This window comes from Falco peregrinus, chromosome 5, assembly GCF_023634155.1.
Source record: "Falco peregrinus isolate bFalPer1 chromosome 5, bFalPer1.pri, whole genome shotgun sequence".
Lineage (NCBI taxonomy): Eukaryota > Metazoa > Chordata > Aves > Falconiformes > Falconidae > Falco > Falco peregrinus.
In genome coordinates, this window is record NC_073725.1 from 94383652 (window position 1) to 94409472 (window position 25821).

The 25821-nt window shown below is 43.4% G+C and overlaps 1 protein-coding gene across 9 annotated transcripts in view; it reads right to left on the reverse strand.

The window, feature by feature from the left end:
- Positions 1-25821, reverse strand: part of CHL1 (cell adhesion molecule L1 like) — a 139601-nt gene that overhangs the window by 64303 nt on the left and 49477 nt on the right. The window lies entirely within an intron of this gene.

The window sequence follows — 25821 nt, forward strand, 5'->3', positions numbered from 1 at the left end:
TAAGTAATTTGAATTCACTGCAAATACTTATCTGTAGTTCCTTACCTGCAATTCATTATTTACTGTGCTGTTCAGTTAATAGTAAATACTGATTGCTCTAAGGACAGCTCATTTGTTTATTTAATGAGCTGCCTTTAACTTACATGAGCAAATCTTTCAAAATATCAGTATTTCTAAGGAGTGATGCAGTTCCAAGATTCTTTTATTGTATACCATTGCTTCCAGAAGCGTGTAATACAAACATTGGACTACTAAACAAGAAAAAAAAATCCATTTATCTCATCAACCTAGTGAACAATTTTCCCTACATGTAATTACTACATTAAAATTGCTCATAAATAGTAGCAGGATGACAGCCAAAATTCCCAGATTACTGGTCTACTGCTTCCAAGAGAAATTGTACTGCACTACTAAATATGGCACCAATCTCAGCTACTCAGTTCCCCCTTAAAATATACAAGATTTGGACCTTGTGTAAGTTCTGTACAGCCAAATATTCATGAAAGTACTGGATTCCCACAGCTTAATACTGGTACATTTCTGGGCTGACCTTTTCATTAGCTAGAATCAGATTTGTCAGTAACATATACGTTTACAGAATTGTTAAATAAAAGCCACCAGTAATTAGAAATTATAACCTTCAGTGTGGCCTGAATTACAGAATAACAGAACAAAACTCTGGAAAAAAACAATTGTTCCCTGGTATAAGAAATAAAAATCTGGTTGTTTAATTATACTGTATGTTACAAGTTAAGTGACTCTATAGAACAGGAGCTTAATTAAATACTCTCACTCTTTCTCAGTTACAATCACAGAAGAAGAAAAAAAAAATCCCAGACACAGTTGCAAAGGTCCCCCATCCCCAAAGAACATCAGTCCCTGCCCAGAAGTGATGCCTTTGCCTCCATCCCTGCACCACGCACAGCTCCAGCTCAGCCTGGCCCTGGCGGCTGGGGGGGCTCCCACCCATGCCCCCATCCGAAGGCAAGCCTCCTGAAGCCCTGCCACCTCTGAGGGCCTCTTTGGTGAGGCTGGTGGTATGAAACCCAGAGCAGATGAGACTTGATCAAAGATGTCAGCGAGCAACCTCATGTGCTGAGGTATTTGAGAGTGGGGGGCAGCAGGGATGCTCCACCTGCCTGCTCCACCACTGCTGCTCCGAGCTGCACACCCCGGCTCAGGGGACACTGCGGGTGACACCTATAATGACAAGGACTTCAACTCAGAAAGTGTTCATCTCCACCCCAGTTATCCTTTACGCCCCTTTCTCCCCTCTGCTGCAGAGCCTTCCAGCAAACGGCTGACAAACAACTCGGGAGGAATGAAAATGTGTCCAGCGTGGGACATGCAGTCCCACAGCAGCTCCCAAAGAGGGGCCATGGTCCCCTGGGATACAGGCAGAGCCCCAGGAACATGCAGAATTGATCACCTCTGTGCTTTTCCATGCCACAAGTGGGAATACCTCCCTACTTCTCTAATTAGCTAAGAAAGGTTGAGATTTATGCTAGTGAAACCTTGACCATAATGCTACAGCAACAATATCTATGCAGCTACAGTTCTTCCCCCCTGCCCCCCAACCCCGACATCACCCCACCAACCTCCCAGGCAGAGTTTAGAAAAGATGAGAAGCAATATTCATAAGGATCCTTCGTTTTACTTCAGGTGTCAATGTTAGACACAGTTTTTCCCCTAAAAGCTTTCGGATGCCCCTGTGTTAGTAACAGGGAGAAGATAACCTTCACTTGACTCTATCCCAATCACCTATTTTTGGTTGTTGTCAGTTCCCAGAAAAGCAGCCCATGATGCATATGCTGGAGGTGATTAAAATAATCATCCAAATCAGAAAGATATTCTTCCTTCCGTGGTAAAATACTTCCAAATAGACTGTAGCACATAGGCAGGAAGATTCTTTTTTTAGATGCAATTCTACTCTCAGGAGGTTTGGTGGTAGAAGTCTATGTATTATTTATCTTGCCAAGGACTTTATAAATATTATTGGACAGCACATGTGAAATAAAAGTTTTCAGTGCAGTTAAACAACTTTGACATTATTTCACAAAATTTATGTGTTTCAAATACGATTGCAAGTATTATGCCTTCCCAGTTTTGTAATACATCAGTCTTTCAGCTTCTCAAACCACAAAAAATCTCTTAAAAATGTAAGAGAATGAATATAAATAATCAAGAAATATGTACACAAAACTGTGAAATATGTTCCTGTAGCACAAGCAGCAGTAAAACTTTCAACTCAATAAACAATGTAAGTATCAGAATTAAGTTCCCTGGGATGAGGTTTTAAGAAATGAATAGGGATTCTGGAAGCCCGGCTTGTCAGATCCCGGTTTTCTGGAAGAGGAGCCAGACACGGGCCAGGCAAAGCCTCTCCCCGGCCGGGCAGGCACAGCAGGGTGACGGCTGGTGCCTGTCCCCGCGCTGGGGGTCTGCTGTCACCTGCCTGTGACCAACGTCTCTGATGTTTGTGCGATTGTCTGGAAACTCAATTTATGCTGTTTCTGCCTGAGATCTACCCTGAGCTGAGGGAAAGCTGAAAAGGTGTACAAGCATCTTCCCTTCCGAGTGCCTGACCCCCGAAAAGGCAGCTGGCACCAGCTATCCATTTTTGCAAATACTCCTCATCTGCTCCCAACAAAATCCTAACGTGCAATGCCCCTTGGGTCTCAGCAGATCGCACCTTATGCTCTCAAACCGTTTAAAAGCTAGCTCTAAATGGTTAATGATTTCTCTGACCATCGCTCTGCCCATATAATGGCACAGCATCCGACAGATTTGATTTAATTTGTTTCATACATCTAATAGCTGCAGCACTGTACTACTAAATCAGAGAGGAGGACCACATTTCTTAATGCCTCGCGTGTCTTTTACACATGGACAATGACTGAAAACTAAAGAAAAGTGCTTTCTAATCAGTACAAATGATCTGCTTGTCGGTAGCTTTCTGCTGACATTTGCCAAAGTGAACCTTCTTCCTAAGATCTAGAGTCATTTGCTGCCAAAGAATGTGTGGTCTTCAGATTTTCCTGAAAAAATTAATAAATGGATTCCCTATTGTCATTTCACCAATATGATTCATACAAACTAGATTACCCAAATACTACTATTTTTTTTTTTCTTTTCTTACACCTTCCAACACACTCCATTGGATGGCTCCTCTCAAGTCAGCAAGAGTTTGGTTTTTAAAAACTGTGGAACTGAGCAACATTTCTGGGAACACATGATATTGAAACAAAAAGTAATTTGTCGTTACTCATTTTACTGTATCTGCTTAACCTACCTAATGTTACCTGGACATGATTTAGCCCAGCAAAGGACGATCTGTAAACTTTAAGTCAAGCAATCTCAAATAAAACTCCCCTCTTTTGTATTTGTTTCCTGTGAAAATTCATGTGAGCAAGCTTAAGACCTGGAACGTTGGACAAACCTACCAATTTAATACAAATTATGCAACTGCTGAAAACAAAGTTTGCTTTTGCAGCTGTAGATATTCATAACAGGAACCTACTCAAGAAAGCAGCAGCCCTGCAAGGATGCTCCAGGTGTGCCAGCCCTCAGACCAGCTCTGCCGTATGCTCAGAATGCCTCCCAGCAGCACCTGGAATAAAGACTCAAAAGAAAACCCAGCGTGGAAATCAATACCCGGCGTAGCTTTTTCATAACCAAAGAAATAAATGTTAACAGTGAACGGTACGTTGTTATGATGACTACATCATTAAACGTTGGTCGTAGCAATATTGACATGGCACTTACAAGTAAATTGAGATAACCATCGATATGGTTATTCCTACCATTAGAAGCACATAAACCCGAATACCCTGCAGCCAAATTCCACCGTTATGGATGTTCTTAAATATGTGAATACATACAAGCATGTCTGTTGATTTAAAGAGAACAACAGTGCTCAAGAACAAGCGGGATGCCAGGTCACCCTGAAGCTGCTCCTGTGGAGCCCTCCTGATGAGGCAGGCGGAGGTAAGCAGCAGCAGGAGTGCAGGAGAACCCTCTCCTGGTACATGCACCCTCCCCAACTCCTGCAGCTGCTTGGGGACCTTCTGCGACAGATGCTGCATCTAACCTTTTGTCCATAACAGCCACCAATGGGCCCTTCTTCCACAAATTTAAGTACCTTTTTCTTTTTTCTTAATTGATGACACACTTTGACCTCTATCACCTGAGATAATGAGTCCCTCAGTACGTACAGTGCCAAACCTGTTGCTGAATTATCTCACTGGCTCCCCCCAGCTCTCTGTGGGTCCTCTTCCCTGCATCACCGAGGTTGTGCAATTCCCTGTATCCCCCTTCACAATCCCGTTGCCAAACTGAACCCTCCCAGAGCACCAGCTCAGACAGCAGTGCATGCGGTGGGGTAACCCAGCTCTCAGCTTGGGTTCAGCTCCTGCTTCTCTGGCTTTCCTCACCTGCATGTACAATTGTTCTTTCCCCAGTTCACCTTTGGACTGGGTCAACTGGGCAGCAACTTTGAGAAGTGGGAGTGCTGGGCCACCACACCAGCTCCTGTACCAGATGAGTTTAGGTCTGCAGAGACAAACTCAAGTCTTTCCTTGAGCAGGAACCAATCCATATCTTTACAGTCATCTTCTAGACTTCTTTCAGTCCTACTGGGGCACTAACCTCTCTTTCAGGGGAAAATCTGGATTTAAGAAAGTGTACTTGAGACGTACATACCACATCCTGCAGCATAAATCCCCTGTGTAATTGTTTTGCAGACTTCTCAGAAATCTATGATTTGCTAAGGTATTTAAAGCTGAATTAAAAATACCATGATGAAATTTCAGTTTCTCTTTCTTCATCACACTATAAAGTGTACTTTGCATAACATTTGTACAAGTCACCACAAAATAAGGTTCCTGGCTTTGTATATACACACACTTATAGACGTAAGAGCAGTCTAATCCCCCAACGTGTATCTGTTGTAACCTCCCTTACTTAAAGGTATGGCCATACATTCACTCTGTTCTTAACCAATGAAATCAGAGGCACTATTCTGGCACAAGGAGGTAATGCTGTAGAGTAGAGGAATGCTGTGAGCATGGCTTTTTCACAGACCTACAAACACACAATGATGATCACTCCCCCTTTTGCTGGTAACAAAACAGCACAGACTTGAGCTTTGCAGATACATCTGAAAGCACACCAGCTGGTTAAAAATTAAACTATTGTCTGAGGCTTTTCCTATTATACATTTTCTTGAGACAATAAAACTCCTAAATGAGCTTACCACATTTCTGGCTGAAACTAGTTTTGTATTAATTGAAATTTTCATCAGCGATTAGCATTTCAGCTCATAGGTCAAGCATGAAGCATAAAACAAAGTACAGTAGCAACTGGGCTGGATGACTGGGAATGACGGCGTGTCAGCCACGCACAAAAGAAATAAAAGCAGGTTGCAGTTTGTTTTCAGATGAGACTGCTAATGACAGCCCCCTCCAATGGAGGCAATGCAAATTCTCCTGAATTTCAAAATGAATTTGCGGCAAAGGCGCTTTCTTCTTTTGTATGCTCATTCTCCTTCTTTCAAAGCACAAAATAATAGCAAAGCCATAAGACTTCTCATGTTAATAAAAATAAACATGCATTATAGTAAAGCAACACCTCCTCGGAGAAATCCTGCCTCACCTTGCAACCCCTTCCTGAAACCCAGCTCATGCCACAGTTAGTTTTAGCCATTGCAGCTCCTGCTCGGCGACACATCGACACATCGCTCAGCAGACACAAAGCCAGGCAGAGCCCTATTGAATTGGAAATGTGGGCAGGGGATCTGCCAGGCAGAGCTCCTTCCAGGCCTGGAGTCTAATGAGATTGCTCATTCAGCATAAAGCTCAGCGAACACAGCATACCCCCCTCCCAAATGCATCCACACCGGCTCCTCGAAAGCCTGCCATGGGAGAAATTCTGCACTTTATCAGGTACTAAAGAGGGGGAAAATTCACAGCACCCAGCACCTAACGGGCTCCATTCGAGAGCGTGGTGTGCTCGTGGTATAGGAACAATCCCCGTGCCAGGAAAATCATCTGACAACCGAAACCACTGCAGAGCAATGAGGGTTCCACTTGGTGTTAGTGATTTTCACAGCATGGGCTTGTGTTTACTTGAGAGCTCTCTGTGCAAGCAGCAAGGTGACAATATGAACAGGAGGGAAAAAAAAAAAAAAAGAAGGGTATTTAATTGCAAATGAATTACCTCTATAAACAGCAGAAAACAGCTGGTATTTCCACTTGACCCACTAGGGATCATCTTTTCCTGATGCATCCCAGACAGGTGAACTCATTCACTATGTGTACCACCAGCGAATACTGTCAAATATCAACAATCCCAAATCTGAGCCCACTGCTTCATTCGTGCCATGCAAAATGCACACTCACAGCCCTTCTCTGCCTCACGGACTCAGGGGAGGCTCAGCATGATCCCAAGATCCCGAGAGGAAAATCCTGGCAGGCTTCACACACGAAATCTTAAAACCAAAAAAACCCCTAACATCAAACCTGAAGCAAATCTCCTTCGAGATCAATTTTATTCTTGTATCTCAGCACAATAGCACTACAAGATAGCGAAAGCCATTGGAACACTGTGTGTTTCTCATTTAAATTGCAGTCAGTGACTCATGACAAGGAAGAGTTTCACGGCAAGCAATCTCCTGTACATTCTGCCTTCCTCTGGTTTTCCCTCCTTCTGTGTAATAAGAGAGATTAGCTCTTCCAGCTTCGTGGAGGATCTCACAACGTTTGCTTTTCCCGATAAGTCAAGGCCATTAAGCTTCCAACATTTTCCACATTACTAGAGATACAAGGGATTACTTAAAAAAAAAAATAATCAAGTGAAATGTAATGATTTAACTACAGACACTGCCATGAAAAAGCATTTAAGGATGCAAGTTAAACACCAGCCATGTCTCTGCAGGACAAATTCCCAAATCCTGGCATGCCCTGCCTGGGCAGGGAGCACCTCCTCGCAGCCTGACATTGCGCTTTGCTTCTACGGGGGATCCACATTTACCAGTGGGATATGCAGCCTCCCAAGGAAGAAGTGCCAGAGGAATTCACTTAGGGCAGTAACAGCAGGGTTTGGCCCCATTTATGCGTTAGGAAGTCTAAGCACTAGAGCAAACATGAGAACACAAGAGAGGAATGGATATTTCATCCTTATCCTGCATTTCCTATTTTCCTAGTGTTTACTTTAGATGCTGGAGTCTACAGTAATTTCCTTTTTCCATTAACAACTTTACAGCTAAAACACCACCAATAAGCTTAAAGGGAAACACACATGCAGAAACCCACATCCATGAGATGCTCCTGTTCCACCTGCATTCTTAAGAGCCATTATGATCCCAGCAGAGGCATGAGAAATGGATGGGACGAGTTTTTGGCTGGTATCTCCAGGGAGGAAAGAGTTTATAATCTGAATAGAAACTCCGGAGACATTCTTCTAAGTAGCATAATGCTACAATTTATCTGGTCATCATTTTGTTTCAATAGCTTTTGTTAATGGAAACATTTTGTACTTTCAGGGGAACCCAGCTGTTGATAAGGTGAAGATGATTTCTGAGCACAGGCAGCAGTTTTCTGCACATGCTCATGTAGTTTTACATGAGTAAGAGAAAGGCATCATTCAGAACACATCACAATGATTTTTCAGCTGCAACATTTGCTTCTCTCCATTAATGCCTTTTTTTCAGGGTACTGAATCAAAACTTCAGTCAACTGCACTGAAGACGGTTGACTGACAATATATTGAATGTATCTTCTGTAGCTGTGAAAGAAAGGTGAAAGACTTTGGAACTGTTCCTCTCTGTCCTGGTTCCACCTTCACCATCCTTTTCACTACCAGCAAGATGCAGAAAAGCAGTCAGTGACTGCAGGATTTCCAGGTGATCACACAGAAGATCTTTCATTATACACATCACATAAACATGGTATATTTTAAGGCACAGTTGATGTTTAGAGATACAATTTTACTTGAGCTAGTTGCCTGAGCAGAGAATAACAAGAAAGCAAACATGCAGCAAAATACACTATCCAAACAGTCTAAAAGTCTCAAAACCCGTAAGATAACTCACCTATTTATTAAGTACCTGGAGGAAAATGTATTGAAGGACACTGGGCAAAACTAAGCCCATTCCCTCAGCTAGCCAGTGAGAATTTGGGAAAGTGTCTCCTGAGACCAGACAAGTAGGGTTAGAGACAACCTGGAGGTAGTGCCCACCAACTACATGGATGTAATTACATCATTACTTTTCCTTTCTCTTTACTTCTGGTGTTTTGCTTTCGCCCACTACAGTACAACATGTGCACCCAAACCACACCACTAAATAGGCAGTCCTGCTCCAAAAGCTGGAGCTGCTCCCAGCTCCCCATGATGGGACTCATGAATGCTGAGCACAAACACACCGTATTTTCCCCCATCCCAGTTTTGGAAAAACCTGAACTCCACCTTGCTAGAAATCAAAGTAAATAAAATTATAAGTAAAATAAACATACATCAGGAGGGAAAAATTGCTTGAATGACTAAAATCTGTTGAAGTTATGCAAAACTTTAAGGACAATCTTAATGCTGAATGTCAAACACACAGAACCATGGTCTGCATTACTCATTCTGTCTGTAACACAATGTTCTTCAGAACAAGTGTGACTTTTGCTCACCAGCCCGTCTGCAGATCTATCATACTAATCAATTACATGCACACTTGGAAAAAGCGCTCTTCATGTCATACACAAGAAAACTGTATTACACACTTCATACAGCGCTTCTATAGCATCACACATGTTCTATCTTTTTCTTAAAAAAAAAAAAAAAGAACAAATGTAGAAATCATAAATGCTGTTGGTCATATTATTTTCTACTTCATTTGTATTGCATTATGTGGACAGAATCACTTTATTGCCCTCTAACTGTTCTCTTACATCACTGATTATGCACCTTCAAAAGGCTAACCAGAAAAATGGCTAAGAAAATCATGGAGAGGAGTCAGTTATGAAAAAGACAAGAACTGCACAATACCTTTCATCCACTTCACTCCCAAATACCTCTGACTTCTGCTTCTTCATGCTTCCCCGCAGCCAGCTGTCAGCGTACAAAGGTCCCCAGAGCACGGGAAAGACTAGTTGCATGGCTTCACTCCTTACAGATCTGAGCATTTCAAACAGCTCTCCCCAGCACACACAAACGCAGGGACACCTCACGCTCTTCGGGCTTGTCCAACCCAATTGCCACGTCCATTAGGTTCATCCCCTTGGGGCAAACAACATCATTTATTATACAGCTGAACTGCTTCTGGAAGCCTGATGGATTACCTGGAAAATGTGCCTATATTATTATAAACATTTCTCATTAAATGAATAGCATGAACCCTTCAGAGGTCCGGGGCACAGGTCACAGATCAAGAAGGGGCAAAAGGAACTCACAGAGAGTCCGATACTAAATGCAGAGACCTGCCCACAGCCAGGGCAGCTCCCTGGCATGAGGGCACAAGGCTGAACCTGCTGCACTGAGGAGCCATGGGATTACGTAGAATTTAGGCAGTGAATGCTAGAATAGAACTGATCCTGTACCTACCAAATGATGGTTTAGTCTACATGGCAGAAAAGCCAATGGGAGTTTGTACATCATTAGACCTTGTACATCCAAAATAGAGGTAACAGGAGCTGGCAGGTGATGCGCTGACTCTCTTGACACTCTCCTCTCAACTTCTTGGCAACGGTGTAAAACTCCCCAAGCCTGAAGCATCCTGATTTTCCACAGTGGCAGAGAAGAAGCTAACAGCTACTAAAGATGTTGCAATGTCAAAATGAAAACCACTTCTGCAGTTACAGTACGTGGCCTCTGAGCTTCTCCCTCCACTCTCCTTTTTCTCCCTTTATTTAGCTGAAGTTATTTAAAGGACACAGCTCTGTTTAAGCAGCTGCTGCCACAAGTAGCTGGCCCAAGCAGCTCTTCTAATTAAATATTTGCTGCTGAGCAAGTTTTATCTCCCCTTCTTGCTATCCTTGCGGACAACATTTTTTCTTGCAAAGATAACAGGTCTGCTGAGCAGCCTCTGCCTGCAAGCCCTCCTGTGCCCCAAGCCCCTACAATGAGGCAAAGGCTCCACAAAAATTAATTCTATGATATGCACCGTGACATTTGCTATCATGGGCATTATCAACAATAAGAAAAAGCAACAAAACTTATTGGGATTTAATAATAATTATTAAATTATGTCATTTACATAATCAGACTTTAGTAATAACTACGGCATATCTCTCACAGCACGGTAAATTGGCAGGACACTTTATAAAGGGATATTTTTTTTCGCCATCTCTCCCACCAATGACACAAAAGTAGATCAGGTGAACGATACCACAACACATACCAAGCAGGTTTGCAGAGGGGATAGAAATAGAGATGAGTATCACAATAGGAATAAGAGAATTCTTGAGAAATATGGATTTTAATCAGGTTCCTTTCTCTTAAAATTTCTTCCTAGCCAGCAGCCAGGCACAGCAATGCCTCGTGATGCTTTGTGGTATTTCCCAGCCCCTGGGATCAGCAAGGCACTGGGTTTACCCTACCATATGTGTTAACAGAATTGTTCCCTCTGTTCCTCCCAGCAGGTGACCCTGGGAATGGCATTAAAGGCAAATGGGTTGAACAAATACCAGTAAAGGGCTGACGTGCTTGGGGAGAATTTGCTTTCCTTCTGCCAGCTCACAAAGCAGATGCGCGTCTCAGTGTCTTGACTCTTCCTTACCTGGTTTAAGCAAAACTCAAAGATTCTCACCCATTTCCATACTGGAAACGACAGAGTCAACTCAGTGTGGAAAAAAAAAAAAACTATTCATTAGACCCAGTTTGACACTGGAGGTAGAAAAGGTAAATGGAAGAAAAAAAAATTAAATGCTTTTTGAGCCAAAATGTTTCAGCATTGGGCACTGACACCCATGGTACTGCGCCATGCAGAAATGAGAGCAGCAAGGGATGAGGCTGAAGGGGCAAGGTGCTGTGAAGCCACACAGAGGAGCACAGGACTTGGAGTGCGAGACGGAGATGGAGAGAGAAAGTCTTCAGGAAAACAAGAGTCAGCAAGAGGAGTACATGAAGAAATTAGACCAGACACCAACAAGCCTGGAACAGCTACGTGGGGCCTCAAAGCAGCTGCTGTTAGATGTAGATGAGTGAGTGAGCAGATCCTGGGAGAGGGCTGATCCTGTCAAAATAGCAGGGAATGTAGACGAGCAAGGGATCGGTGCTGTGCGGAGACAGGCAGGGCAGGGGCTTGGGAGATTTTGTGAGTCTGGAGCAGTAACTCACTGGGGAAGAAATGAAAGAGAGACTGGGTCTCAAAGCACTGAGCAGGGAACTGCAGATCCCCCGACGGCGATGGCACTCACTGGGGATGGGAGAGAAGCAGCTCACCGCGGCACAGCACAGCAACGAATCCTTCATCCGACAGAGTATTTCAAACCTGCCTGAACACTCCAAGCTGTGAAACACAGTGGGCATTTATTTCAAAAAGAAAGACTAATAGCACCAAGCACATCTTCCTTTTTTATATATAAATGAGATATATTAAGACAGACAAGATCATATGAGTTATTCAGTTGCATCACTACACCGGCACAAGAGGACTCAGCACTCACTCTGATCTACACCAGACCGTATCCTTTGAAGTTGGAATAGATGCTCCTGACTGACGTCACCTCCACTGGCAAAAAAACCCCTGATCTTCTGTTTCTATGGGAAACCTATCAGATTCCATTCATGCGCCAGATCTCTTCCCTGTCTTTCCAGCTCATAGAAGCAACTAGCAAAGCAAAGCAAAGCAGGGCTGGGGGCACTTGCTGTTACCCATCTCAGGAAAACCCTTCTTGGGGGGATTAATTCATGTGATTTATATGGTTCATAAACATCACCAGGTAACTGCAATTCAGTGTGTTTCCTGAGAGGAACAGAAAAGGGCAGTGTCCCAATAGTTCTGCTTTCCTCGCATCCACTCGTCAGGCAAGGCGAGTTTGTTAGCATCCTCCTGGGCGCCGGGCAGGTAAGTGCACACTGGCTGCTCCCTCAAATCAGTGCAGAAATCAGGGAGTCTGAGAGCCACTATAAAACGCCCTTTACATTTAGGAGTAGCCAGGGAAAAGAAAAGAAAAGGAAAAAAAAAACAAAACCAAAAAAAAGAGTGGAGTGATATCTCCAGCGAGACTCCCACCTCTAACAGACTTCACCAAAATCTGAGCGCTATCAGGCTGGAAGCACCCAAGTAAAGACAAGTTTCCTCGTTCAGAGGTAACGCCTTTGGCAGCTGTTGATTCAGGTATATGTTAAGTTTCTGTTCCCTAATTTTGTCTCCTTTTCTTTTGTAGCCGTGTTTCTAATTTTGCAATTTTTGCTTTATGAGAGTGAAAGCTGTTTTCATTCCCAACTCGTCTAATGTTTCAACCGGCTCACACGCACTCGCTGGGCGTCAGGAATGCTGCTTTCACACTCAAAGGAATCACTGTTTTCAACAAATACTTTAAACCTCTATAATCCAGGACAAGTTTGGGCATCCCGAGCGTTCGGGAGTGGCTCTCACTGCAACGTCAGCTACCAGCAAGCTGCAGGTGCAGAGAAACCCTCCCAGGAGCCGGTGGTTCTCCGCAGCACCACTTCTCCCTCTCAGAAGGGACAATCCAGAAAACACCCAGGCTGCAGCACAGCGTGGCTCACCCACCTTCACACCTCACGGACTGCTGTGTAGATGGGACCAGCGTGGCAGACCGTGTCCAGGTGTGAAGCAGGCTGAGCCTAACCTGACACCTGTCTGACGTGACAGGTCAGCAGCCTGTGGAAGAGCCGAGGGGGAGGCATACACCCTGGAGGACTCAGCCCAGACACAGCCTCTGCTCCGGGGCTAACTGCCACTGCTGCAAAGCCTCTCGGCAGCGATTCAGCAATGCACAGTCAGGAGGGAGGCTTCACCTCTCACCAGCAAGCTGGCACTACCTGTGCCCCAGGCTTCACGGAGATCAAGGGCCAAACGTGACCTGCCGGGAGGAACGAACCGCCCTGATCCCCAAGTCATTTCCCTACAGGTGACGGAGCCTCCCGTGGGTGCCAGGCTCCCAGCATGGCCACCAGCCCACGCATTACCCACTCCAGCAGGTCTGCCTATAAATGTTTCACTAATCCTGAACCACAGAAAGGCTTAAAATACCTGTCAGTCACCCTGCCTCCCTGCTGGCCTCCCCGCCGCCCTCGCAGCCTTGCAGGGAGGATTGCTATTGAGATTGCAGTGCTGCCAGTGTGCTGCGGAAAATTAAACCCCAGCCGTGGAAACAATAGCTATTACAAAGTGTGTAATCAGCAGGAGATGGGATGAATGTTCGTAATTCCAGGCCGCAGAAAGTGTTTTTAAAATGCCTTTAGTCTCATCCATACTTCTTTAATATTTTTCTGCCTAATAGCTGCATTTTACAGCTAGGCCATAATTTTATCGAGGTACAAACTTTTACAATACAATGTCAAGCTAAGTACAAATTTCTGCAGTATAATGTCAAGCTATGTGGTAAAGTCAAGTAAACATTTGTAGTAATTATATGCCCAGGAGATTTCATAACATCATAGAATTAAGCAGCAGCTCAGTAAATTATATATCACTTGATCTGCAATTGCCACATCTCCAGCACAGAACCTGGCTTCATCTACAGCAACCCTGACACGGCACATCAGCACGCCGTGCAAACCTGTCAGGCCCTTATTGTGCACTAATATTAGTTACCACCTTATCTTGTAATGTTTCTTTTCAAAGAATTAAAGCGCAGGTTTATTGTGCTTTCTTTTAAAGAGCAAACACAACCCCAGCTAGTAAAAAGAGGCAGTTTTCTTGCACCGTGGGATTTGCACTAGAAATTGTTTCCACATTTCCTTCCCTACAAAGCAACTGTTCGAAGGGCCTGGCACGATGCAAAGGTGATGGTAAGTCCTAATTCCAACAGGGTGCCTGCAAAGATGCAAAAGCTGCAGAGAGGTGCAGCCTCACGGCGTGCCCGGCCAGCGGCGGCAAGGCTCTTGCTGCAGACATACGTTGCTAAAGCAGTTGGTCTGGCACAAAGCTCATTAAGTGCCCTGACAATCATCTTCATAAAGCATAAGCCAAAAGCTAGTGCCTTTCCTGTTGAAAACTTAAGGAATGAGAATGGTTCAAAAGATTTCCGATAAAGAAAATGCTGATTTATTTTTTTTAAAAAGCATCTCTATATAGACTACTTCAGCGATGCCAAAGTTACCAGTCAAAGTGATTACAAACAATTGACTCAATTAGGTATTTGAGCACGGCAATAAATTGCCAAAGCAGCTGCTGTATTTCGGCTCAGAGATGAGTGCCCTTTAGTGTTTGCTAAAGTGATTTCCTACAAAATCCATGTCATTTGTCAGGCCACTACCTGCAAAATGTAACATACTTGAAGTCGTCGCAGATGCAACACCAGCTAATTCTGTTTTCTGAACAGAACCAAAAAAAGAGACGATGCTCAGACATGAACTCCTTTCCTATTTTACACCAGTTTTAAGGCAGACTATTCGCTGCCTCATGCACGCCCAAGTTGAGCAGCCCTTGGTGCCCAAACAGCACTGCCATGGGGCTCCTTGCTGCAGATGTGACTCCAGCCCTTCCAGGGGCGAGCTGAGCCGCAGCCTCGGCTTTGCACCATCTGACCTCTAAAAGGGCGGGAGCAAAGAGATGGAGACACAGCCGGGGATGTGGACAAGCTGTAACAACAGTAAGCTCTGGTCCGACATGGGAATTTATCTATCAATTTATTAAATTTTGCTAGTAAATTTGATCCTGCTTCTAATCCTTTCGGTCGCAGAAGCGATGCACTGGAACCACATCTCTGAACAGAATTGACCTTAACGCTCATGTATTGTTTTCTTTTACTAAATGACTAGTTTATACTGTGCAGACTCCAATGCCACAGCCATCTGCCAAAAGGTGTACAAGCCGTCTATATTGTAAGAGAGTCTATTAATATGTATTAAAAGTCATTAGGGTTGACATAAGCCATTTCTGTACATGAATATGAAAAATATTACTATTATATTTAAAACTTTCAACTAATCACGCATCACGGATTTTCTCACTCTGAGTTTATAATTTAAACCTTTAAATGTTTCATAGCAGCTTCATCAAACCAAGATTTCTTTTGCATGTAGAGCTGAGACAGCCCATTACAGTAACAAGAAAAAGAAAAAAGAAAACAAATAGGAACCTGTTCTTGGGAGAGGAAGGAAAAAAAAAAAAAAGAAAGAGTAAAACTGAAATTATTTTTACATCAAAATAAAATAAATAAATAAAGAAATAGCGTGCACCTGCTTCCTTCATTGTTTCATATTGGTCATAGTGCAAGCATAATGTATAACAACTTAATAACTATCCGAAAGGGCACTGATGCCCAGCAGACAGAGCAGCTCTGATGACGAGCACCGAACAGACAGACCAGAGGTGACGGCTATGTCCATAACAGGGTCAGTCCTGGTAAAAGCTGTCTAGGTATCAGATCCAATCCAGTTCACTAGGACAGCTTTGCTTCCTGCAGAGTGCAGGAAACATTCCCTAATTCTTATTGCACTCACAGTTTTAGGATTTTTACTCAGCACAGCTTATTTAAAACCTTGGGACTCAACAGCCTGAAGCCTCGGAGCCGCTGAAGCCCAGAGCAGGAGCACAAAGTCCCAGCTCTCTGCAGCAGCGGTCCCCTCCAGGCTACCCACTCCTCCCGGCATTTGACATGATTGAGACCAATATTTCAAGGGATTTGGATACTCTGTTCACATTAACATAAGCAACCCGAGTGCCCAATCTCCAAGGGTAATTTGAAAACCCTGGAGTGGGCTTTTGGTTTTCTCTTTCTGTTTTGTGTATTTTCCCCAAGCACTGAGGAAGCAGATCCACTTATGAAAGCATTTATTAGGCTTGCTGAGCTGTCTTTTTCCCATCCCTGAGTTACCTTGTGTGAATGTTAATCACAGTCATTATACAGTTTATCGTCTGTTAAATGCTTACTTTCATTCCCACACACACACCCTGAAAAAAAACAGAACTAAAAAATTAAGGTCAGAAGAGAAAATGAAGAACGTGAAGCCCCAAAACTGGAAGCCATTTCATAAGGAATCATTTCCAGAAATTCAGCTCCCTGCCCCACTTGGCGACATTCCTCATTTCCAAACTATTCCAACCACCTCTTCATATAATTGTCTTTAAAAGCAGCGCTAAGAGAGCACAGTGATCTTCCCCATCAGGTAGATGGAAAGCTGAAAGACAGGGCAGATATTTTTGCAAGCAAATGCACAGCTTGGTAAGGGCAGGAGGGTTTCAGGTAGGTGTAATATCTGAAGTTGCTCTGTGTTCTTCCTAAGTGTGTGTGCAGGCTCCTGGAGCTCTCCACTGCATTGGACACGAATGCGTGGGAATATATGGATGAATGGATGTGGGTATGTATGCATGCACGTGAGAGAGAGACTGAGGTGAGCAGCAACAAAATCCTTCACTTTCACTTGTCCTGACCAGGCAGATTTGATTTCAGCTGTCAGAAGCAGGGAGGCAGGAGCACTGCTGTTCTCGCTGCCCAGCCGCCTCCCTCTCACACTCAGCCGCTCTAGGTAAGGTGACAACACCTAAACCACGGGAAGTCCATATATTCAAGCTGGAACAGCTGCCACAAGCATCTCTCCTGACACACACAGCATGCCCCAACGGGAGTGGGGCTCTCGCAGCAATCACGCCTTTCCCTGCAGCATCCCTCTCTAAAGGAAGATTTCCCAGAAAAGCAATGTACAGGAGAGTTTCTGCTTTGTCTGAGTTTCCCTTCTTGCCTCTTCCAGGCCCTTCCCTGCTTAGCAATGCCCTCTGCAGCGCAAGCACAGACCTTCTGAACTGCCTGTCCCGCTAAAAGAATATTCCACTGATCTCATCTCAACAGATCCACAGGATGCCAGGGATTTTGGTAAAACTAGAACGAATCAAGTGCATATAACATAAGTTATATGCATAACTTACAAATACATATAAGTTATGAAAACCATAAGCTAATAATAATAATAAACAACAGACAAAGGAATGAGCAGGGAACATTCTTCAGAGTAATTCTGTAGCAATTTGACATATAGAAACCCTCTGTGTGTCATAGTGAGCTCTGAAGGAAAAAAACTATTGAAGTGTTTTGCCACCCTGGGTGCTGGCAGAGCCCAGGGCTGGGGCTCCCCCGCGCCCCCCCATCAGAGCCAGCACATGCTGGAATACAGATCTGAGCCAGTCCCATCCAAAATCCACTAATAAAAAGGCTTCCACATTTGCATTTTGCAGCATGCACAAAACCAGCCTTTGGGGGCCTCAAACTGCTCTCCATCCAAGTAACAGGATCATCTCAGAGCAGGAGAGAAGCACCTCGACCTCAACAGGAACACGCTTTGTTTCTCTCCTTTTTGTAACACGGACTGTGATAAATCTGTCTCCTGTTTTAATTATTTCAAAAAGATCTTTGAGGAGGACCTGCTTCCCGGTCTAGAGTTGCTTCTAAATCTAAGGTAGATGATTAAGTAAACGATATAATTAATTAAAAGGTTCTATTAATCTCATTGCCATTTAAATCTTATTCTTAATATTATATATCCAATTCTTGGTATACCACTCAACTAATATTTCTAGCATGTAAGCCCTTGACAAATTAAAGATATGAAAAAAAACACCAAAACTCTTACCTTTGTCTGATGGTGACATATTTGCAAGCCTGTAATTTTTTAATAAATCAGCTCGAACAACAGCCACTTACACTGCTGCATCAGGAGAAATCTGCCACCCATAGGGTTTACTCCTCTCAAGACCTGAACCTTCTTCTAACACTGACTTGATGTGAGGATGACCTTAAGTCCAGATGATGGAGCTTTAGAGGTCAAAGCATTTAAAGAGTGACCATGCATTTTGCAAACAATATACAGTTGGGATGTGAGTTGCAGCAAACAACGAACCTGTCACAGAAGCAAAACCTCAGATGACATAAAACACAGAGTCTGGTGCCTCAAAGCAGAAGAATTTGAATGAACGCAAAAACCTGTGAGGAACTGTGAGGATCCCTTGGGATTCTTTCACGAGTCCAGATTTTTACCCTGGCCTTTCTTCCAGAGTCAGTGAACAACGCACAGACTATTGGCCTCTAAAATGCTGCTCATAAATTATTACATCTAGAGTTGCAAGGTGAACTGAGAGAGGGGACAGGGACAACAGAAACAAGTTTTTCTAAGGATCCGAAGAACTGCCATGTTTCAAGACTGAAATATATTCATTGCTATGAATTGATGAGGTGAAAAATACTGCAAAATTAATGCATGTGTAAGAGCCCAGGCTATAAAATAAAGATGCTTCCTTCTTTGTTCTTTATTCCAAAATAATCTGGCGTAGTTTGTGCCCTGCTTCTTTTGGTCACCTGGTACCTACTCAATTTTCCAAAGTGGCTCATTGCCCTTAGCAAAAAAAATGCAGTTGAGTAAGGAATTCAAACATCCTATTACTGCACTCAGGATTTATGAATAAAGTACACGACAAAATTGTAATCATCCAGCTTTTTGCAGTGTTAAAGCAATTTACAGGACTGAAATACTGCAAGAAAACTAATTTAAAATGGACATGTGCTGAAGGACCTTTGGAGAAATACCTGGAGTAACCAAGAGACATCATTTTATAAATTCAGCATGGTAGCAAAATATTTGATCATACAGAAAGCAAAATGTGCAGTTTCTTTCAGGGGCAATCGTGTATTGGATAAAAAATTATTTTTAACCTGGATGTGAGGAACTTATTACATGAAAATGCCCAGATGCAATACAGCATAAAACCATAACATCACCCTGTATGTGTCATTGTAGCTCCAGTGCAGTGAACTGCATTTAGATTATTAAATAGTTATTTTCCTCAGGATCTTGTGATCATTACATTCAGCAATCCGAAGGGGATGAACCAAAAAGGGCAATAAGAAAATTCATGGTATTAAGGACAGTGATGGCAGGCCTGCTCGCTCAGCACCGAGGACTGCGCTGATCCAGGAAGACCAGGACCCATACGCAGGACCTGCACTGAGCCCTCACAGGTATCTCTAGTTTAGGAGGACAGCAAAGGTGCCGCTGTGCTCTAGACTGCACATTCAGTCCCCAGATCCACAGGATGCAACTCGTACAACAAGACTGAACTACAGCTCCACTTATCCCATTATTCATAATTACTGGTTATTCATAATAAATTAAATCAAATTTTTCCCATCTGAAACCCCCCTGTCTCCAATACCCATTTCCCTATTACTGCTTATCTTCATCGGCAGAAATAAGACCAAACTTACAGGGACATACAATGACTTACACAACTAATGGTTATGGTACTTTGGTGTTAACTAGCAGGGTTTGGTTATGACTAGGTTCTGAGTAAAACCAAGACACAAAGAAGGTTTCATATATATGTATGAAGATTCTGCTCCTATTCTGTGGAAACATGCCACAAAAATGCATACAGCATTCAAATGCAATTTTTATGTAAAATACTTGGTATTAAAGGACAATGGACAGTCAATGTTTTCAGCACACCCGCTCAGAAATAAATATGAACACATCTACCAAACAGAATAAAATCTGCAGGGGAGGAATTATGATAGAAAGTTGCATGGACACTGGCTGGGAAGGATAAAGGAATAAGACAACTATCCAGACACAAAAAGGGGGTGTAAAGGTGGAAGAGAGGACACAAAGGGCTTTAAGAAAGAAATTGCAAAGCTGGTCCCTCCCATCTCAGCTACCGCTGTTGTATTATGACACACATATATATTATATTATATATGTGAAATATATTTTAAAATGCATACATTCACCATATATAAATGCATATATTCTGAACAACAAGCACCCCTCCTTAGCTCCCCACACAGCAAACCCCTCTGGCACACCAAGTGCACACGGATGGCCCAGGGCTTCTAACACAGCCGTTCTTCTATACATCACACGTTTGAAACGTACTGAAAAAGCAGTTACCGAGGATTGGCCCAGCTTTAGGAAGAAGTTAGCCCAAAGCCAAAGCGCCCACCAGAAGCCTGGTAACATTCTTGGTGCATAGGAGCAGCCACCCGCCAGGACAGGGGATGACAGGTCACACCGCCGGGAGCGGTGACGAACGGGTCAGGAGCAGCGCTGCTTGGGCAACCCGTACGCTCGTAAATTAAAGTGGTACAAGTAGAGAGCAGAGAGAAGACTTTTTGAGTTACAGCATATTAAAGGCTTACTGACATTGAAGTAATAAGAAATAATGAATATTTAACTTCCAGTTCATATTAAAAAACCTATTAATGTTTTATTTTATCATCCATAATGAAACAAGAAATTAGGCTCATGATTCCTAATGATATATATAGGGTGCACCAGCAAAATTGCTGGACCTAAACAAAGTGAGGACAGGCAGAAGCGGGCAGCTGAGCTCCGTGTCAGTCTGTGTTTCAACTCTGCCAGCGCTTCTCCTGCACTCGATGAAACGTTTGTGAGGGCAGAAGGTGAGCTCAGGAAAGAAGGAGGTGGATTACAAACCTCACGTCTGACCTTGTCACTGCAGTCCTTTGCTTTCCCAAACCATTGCAGTGATTTTAATTAAGGAGATGATCTTGGACAGGAGGCAGAAATTCAGATCCCAACCCTGACAGACTTTACAGGTGATCTTACTGAATCTTTTCATGGCCAGCCATGATGTACCGTCTTCTTCCACCTTTTGGACACCTTCTCCATTCATATCATGGGTTCCTCAGGATGGAACCTGTGTGCAATGAGTACGCACCCTGACCTTGCCAGGGGATAGACAGGTCTGGTCTAATAACGATACATTTAATCATGGCTGGAAAGTACTATTTAAGCCTTATTTTGAAGTGCACTTGTTAAAAATTTGCCAGAGGATCCAGGCTTTTAATTACAAAAGGCTACTTGAATCAGCCCTGTACCAGTTCCTAAATGTTACATGAAGGTTTAACAGAAGAACGCCTGTGATCCTAGAAAAACAATGAATTAAAGTGCACAAAACCCAAGTAATATGAGTAAGTACCCAGGATACCCAGCAAGGTGAAATTACTGGAGTTCAGCGCCCTAAGAGGTGAGCGGGGCACACGCCTGCTGCGGCACACGCTGTGGGCACGCAGCTCCCGAGCCCCGTGGGCTACCCAGCACAGATGAAATGACACCAGAAAGCAGGAGGCAAGTGCAAGTGACTGCCACTCAGGTTCCTGACACTCCCTGCTGCTATAAAACCAGGGAGCTGGAGCGACTTGGGACATACAGAGGAGCTCCAGTCATGGCTCTAGTCTGGAGGCAACCAGCAGGAGCTGCAAGGGACATATAGTAAAACACAACTGAGAGAAAAACTAGGATTTTCCTTTCTGGAGAAACCGGTGATAATAAGAAAAAGCACTTCTCCAGCGTTTCCTTCCTCTTACTTCCCCACATGGTCTAACAGACGTGATAAGGTCACATCAATAGCACCGAAGCCCGACGCAGTGCAGCGTCCCAGCACAACCCACGCCTCCACCGCCTCGCTGAGTTCCCCCTGCCACAAGGAGCAAAACAGTTGTTATTTCTTACTCTCGTGCTTTTCCGTCTTTGAGTCCCATCAGGACCCCCAAGCAGCAAAACTGACACGTCACTGAAGAATGATCCTGACCTGCCGAAAATCCGGGGCAGTGCAGATAAACCAGCCTGGGGGACATGTCTGAATTCCAGATTATTGCAATGTTACCAACTGGGGGTTGGCTAATAGGGGTTTTACTGCAGCGCACTTCCCTGCTATACTTCAATCATTCAGCACATGACAGGGCCTACGAGTGCAGATCTACTTTGCATATACTATTACTTATCAAGAGCATTTAGTAATAAGACCCTCTGGAGAGCACATTATGAAAGATTATGGACTAATTTGACCCAAGATGTCTCTGGAGAATACTAGTGCTTCAGTGCAGAAGGCACGCATGACTGCTGCTACGTCCGAAGCTGAATCAATGGCAGCTAGTGAAAGGGTTAAAGCTTTCTGCTGTGGATCCTCTACAGACTAAACCAGTTGCTAATCCTTAATAATGTAATTTCTTTGCATTAATGTACAAGCGAGTCAATATTTGCTTTAGCCTACTGCACAAAATAGTTTGACATGTTTCTTCTAAATCTGGTTGCATTTCATTTCTTAATGCTGAAACATCTTTACTTCATAATATACTAGTAGCCTAATTAATAGTTCATGCTTATTACTCAGGCTCAGGCTCACAATAACCAATTCCAAAAAAAAACTTCCACAGGACTCTGGTTAGTGTGCTTGATCTTCCCTTTTGATACATGTAGTGCGCCTCTGGTTTGCAACAGATTTACATCAAGCTGATTTGTTTCTATTATTATACACGGACCTTTATTGTAAATTTAAAAAGAAAAACAAGTGTATCATTGTCTCTACAAATGGGGTGTTTGACTTCCCCTCCGACATCTCATGTTTTCCCTCTGACTTTATGCCTACAAGGCACAAAGTACAGAGCAATTTCCAAACAGAAAGTTTCTGAATTCAATCTAAATTAAGTCCCACGTCCAATCTGATAAGAAATCATTGGAATGTAAGTATTCACATCTGGTAAATACTGCATGATTGTAATTACATGCCTAAAAATCATAATGCAATAGCGTTAACTTATGCTTCATAACAGATTTTTCTACCATTTTATACACAGAATACATCCGATATGTCTACACATGATTGCTCGGTTTGGCCTTAGGCTAGAAATTAAAGGCTAATCTTTTAACCTATTTCTTCCTGTTATAAATGTTTCTACTGGGAAAATTGAACACTTTCTCATTTGAAGATCTTTGAATTCAGGCCACAGTGCTAATAAATATGTCTTGAATTCACTTATTTTCTGGAAATACCAACTTGGGTTTGTCCTGCAACACACATCACCCCTGAATGGCTTGTAACTTCAGGAAGCTACTAAACTTCAAAGGACTCTTCTATAGCAGGAATCATCAAACAGCCCATTTTTTTTCCTAGTCTTTTTCCATAGTCTTTCCAGCTGCAATTGAGGAAGAGAACAATGGCTGGAAAAGTGCCATTCATACTCCTAAGCACTCTGATAGAGCTGGATAAACCAAAAAAAATATATTCAGATTTATTTCCAAGTCTAAGACAGAACAAAATCACCTTTCCGGAGTCCAGGAGCGTCCTTCAAACCTTCCCTTCTGGGAAAGAGTTGGCCATCACCATGTTCTCTGTTTACAGGAAGAAATAATGAAAATTAAGCTAAGCTTTCCATACTGCCCGAGCAAATCTGGGACATCTTTCCCACTAGGACACACTCGCAGGGCCTGTGGAAGCCAAGGGGAGCCGTGCATGCCCGCAGAGAGCCTGCAGCCTGCCGGGAGCATGTGGCAAGGGGCACGTTGGCTGCTCCGCCGGCAGCGCTCTGGTGAGGGGCTGGGGAGCCCTGCACCGCCGGCACCGACCACCCAGCTCTGCTCGGCAGCCGGAGCATCCCTGCTGACTCTACTACCAAAAGATGCAGTATTTTTAATATTAAACAGCCACGGGGGGGCAGGGAAATGAGGAAGGGGAGGAAGAAAAAAAAAAATAAAAGGACTGTTAAATTCATAAGTTTCTGTGCCTGTGAGGGATCAACCTCACTCTAAAAATAACCCAGTTTGGACACATTAAGGACAGAGCTCTCATAACTCAGGCGTCAGCTCAGACAGCCAAGCCGAATACACAAAAATTCCTCACCCAACACACACAACTGCCTTTTCCCTAGCAAGGCAGCCAGCAGCTCTGCTGGCCTACTGTGGAAGAAAGATCCCACCTAACCATAGCTTTTTCTGCACAGCTACATATTCAATTGACTCTGCGCACAGTTTACAGTGAGGGGGTGAGCAGCCTGTGGTTTCAGTCGCTGCTTGCATCAAATATGCTTTTTTGCAAATGCAAAAGCCTGTACAAGGAGGCTTAAAGCTTGCTTTCTGAGAGCAGTAGTGCAAAAAATCCTAATCGCACCAACGCTCATGGAAAATAAGATGAATTCTTTCAGAAAAATCAAATTCACAGTCACTCAAATCCCCCCCTCACCTTGTTCTGTCATTTGCTTAGCAATAGGCCTGAGCTGGCCTTCCACAAATAAATGGAAAAAAGTCACTGATCTAATGGCACAAAAATATCTCCATTAACATGAAAATCTAAATATGCCAGTGTGGGGCATTTTCAAGATAGTTTCAGCCTACTACATGTTGTTAGCCAAATGGGGAAATGTCAGCAGTGTATTAAGCAGACAGGAAAGCTGGAAGAAGACTCATTAAGCCACATTTAAACTATGAGAACATGCAAAATTGAATATTTTCCATGATTGTTAAAATAAAACTTAATTGCAGAATTCAGGTTTATCTGTGTCATCCAATGTCACAATACTTCAAGACAGATGATGAGGGTAAAAGGCAAAAAATCCCCAACAACTGCATTCAGCACCACAGCAGTATCTGCATTATTCATCATCAGTTGTGTGATGACAGATCCAAAATAATTAGTATTACTCACGTTGAGTTATGCAATTCCCCCACCTAAAAGAGGAGCTGTAAAGAAATGCAAACTAACTCTGAGGTGGTCGCACGCCCTGCAGCTGCGGCACAACCAGCTCAGCCGCCAGTGCCATCCTCTGCCTGCGCCCGCTGGAAAGCTACAGCAGACCAAGGCTCCAGCTTTGAGTAAAGACAATCAAACCTCATTAGTACCATACAGTGACAAAAAACAGCTATCAAAACAGTAAAGGAATTAAGAATTCAGGTGTCCACCTTACAGCTTCATCAAACATCTGACCTTACCTTTAACAATAAATAAATAAATAAATTAGAACGTCTGTCTTCTTTTAACAGTCAGACCTCACAAATACAGCATCTATGTTACAATGAGACAATTCACCACCATAAACGTCCTTTTTCTTTCTAAAGATAACCAGTTCGCACCCATTCCCACTGCTTAAGGTATATATCCAACAGCAGAACAACACTGTTCAGCAGCGTGAGCAGCACTGGATGCATGGGACTCCTGCATCGCTCCAGGGAAAACCCAGGGCAGGCAAAACCCTCCACTAAACCCGCAGATCACCCCCATTTAGCACAGCCAGCCTCAGAGCCCAGAGCAAGGGGGACAGCCTTGCCATAACCCTGCCGTTTCACAAAGGAGGAGAGGAGAGGAAGAAATCCAGTATGGGTTTGGTGGTTTATCCAGCAGGCAGACAGGGAAAGGCTCCACACGGGTCCATGATTGCTGCGTAGTACAGGAGGCAGAAATTCGTATCGAGCTAAAACAGTATATGTGTGTGTGTATATATATATACACATATATATATTCTGAGGTTTGGTTGCTTTCCCTCTGCCTTACAGAGTGTAATTTTTTGTTCCTGCTAACTTTCCTTCAGGTGTCATAGGCATGAAAATTTACTCACATCTTACAAGCAAGATGGGTATCTGTTTCATCTTGAGATAGAAGTCCTAAAGCATTACTGAATGGGTTTTCCCAGAGAAAGAATTTACCTGAGGCAAAATTGCTCTGCTTGTACATTGTAAAGGAAAATACTGGTTTGCCACTGCAAAACACACCTGTGGAGCATACACAGGCATGCTCCCCATAAAGACCTAGATTTCAGGGTGGAGATAGACAAGAACCCTTTAACAGACAGAAATAAATTAATGCCTAAAATTAAAATGGATTCTGTAATTGGTAAACAGAATATTCCTCCTCTTCTCTAAACT